The 1267-nt window shown below is 59.0% G+C and overlaps 1 non-coding gene across 1 annotated transcript; it reads right to left on the bottom strand.

Annotated features, from left to right (window-relative positions):
- Positions 1–628: 628 nt before the first annotated feature.
- LOC119347721 lies at positions 629–784 on the bottom strand. The gene has a single exon (XR_005168518.1). It is a non-coding gene; the product is annotated as a 5.8S ribosomal RNA (ribosomal RNA).
- Positions 785–1267: the final 483 nt, after the last annotated feature.

Here is a 1267-nt window from a genome sequence, read left to right as displayed (position 1 = left end):
AATTTCAAGCACTCTTTGACTCTCTTTTCAAAGTCCTTTTCATCTTTCCCTCGCGGTACTTGTTCGCTATTGGTCTCTCGCCTGTATTTAGCCTTGGACGGAGTCTACCGCCCGATTTGGGCTGCATTCCCAAACAACCCGACTCGTTGACGGCGCCTCGTGGGGCGACAGGGTCCGGGCCGGACGGGGCTCTCACCCTCCCAGGCGCCCCTTTCCAGGGGACTTGGGCCCGGTCCGTCGCTGAGGACGCCTCTCCAGACTACAATTCGGACGGCACAGCCGCCCGATTCTCAAGCTGGGCTGCTCCCGGTTCGCTCGCCGTTACTAGGGGAATCCTTGTAAGTTTCTTCTCCTCCGCTTATTTATATGCTTAAACTCAGCGGGTAGTCCCGCCTGACCTGGGGTCGCGGTCGAAGCGATGTGCGCTTCGTTTGTTGGGTCGTTCAAAGGCCATAATGCGAGCTGCGCGCCGGATGCACTGCATTGATAAAGCGAGGACGCCCACCATGCGCTGTGTCCGGCGCGGTACGCCGGCAGCCCAATCTTCGGTCCACCGTCCCTTGAGAGACGAGGGACCAGATGCCGCATCCCGATTCCCGTTGAGGGTGGTTGGGAGCGTGTTTTGGCGTGACGCCCAGGCAGGCGTGCCCTCGGCCGAGTGGCCTCGGGCGCAACTTGCGTTCAAAGACTCGATGGTTCGCGGGATTCTGCAATTCACACCAGGTATCTCATTTCGCTACGTTCTTCATCGATGCGAGAGCTGAGATATCCGTTGCCGAGAGTCGTGTGGATTAAATAGCTTTGCAACACGAGGGACGGCTAGCAAGCTAGACATGCCGCCGGGTTAGGCACAGTGTTCCTTGACGCCTTCGGCGCCGTGGGTTCTTTTACCCCGGGCCCCCACCCGCTCCAAGGAGGGGAGGTGGTCGAGGCATTGGCCGAGCGACGGACGGTGCCGTCGCCGACGGATTGGATGACGCGTGCGCGGTCTGTTTTGGTCAGGGTCACGACAATGATCCTTCCGCAGGTTCACCTACGGAAACCTTGTTACGACTTCTCCTTCCTCTAAATGATAAGGTTCAATGGACTTCTCGCGACGTCGGGGGCGGCGAACCGCCCCCGTCGCCGCGATCCGAACACTTCACCGGACCATTCAATCGGTAGGAGCGACGGGCGGTGTGTACAAAGGGCAGGGACGTAGTCAACGCGAGCTGATGACTCGCGCTTACTAGGCATTCCTCGTTGAAGACCAACAATTGCAATGATC

This window comes from Triticum dicoccoides, unplaced genomic scaffold (genome assembly GCF_002162155.2).
Source record: "Triticum dicoccoides isolate Atlit2015 ecotype Zavitan unplaced genomic scaffold, WEW_v2.0 scaffold74243, whole genome shotgun sequence".
In the NCBI taxonomy this organism is placed as follows: Eukaryota; Viridiplantae; Streptophyta; class Magnoliopsida; order Poales; family Poaceae; genus Triticum; species Triticum dicoccoides.
Note: the sequence above shows the minus strand (reverse complement) of the source record. Positions and strands in the feature narration are given on the sequence as shown.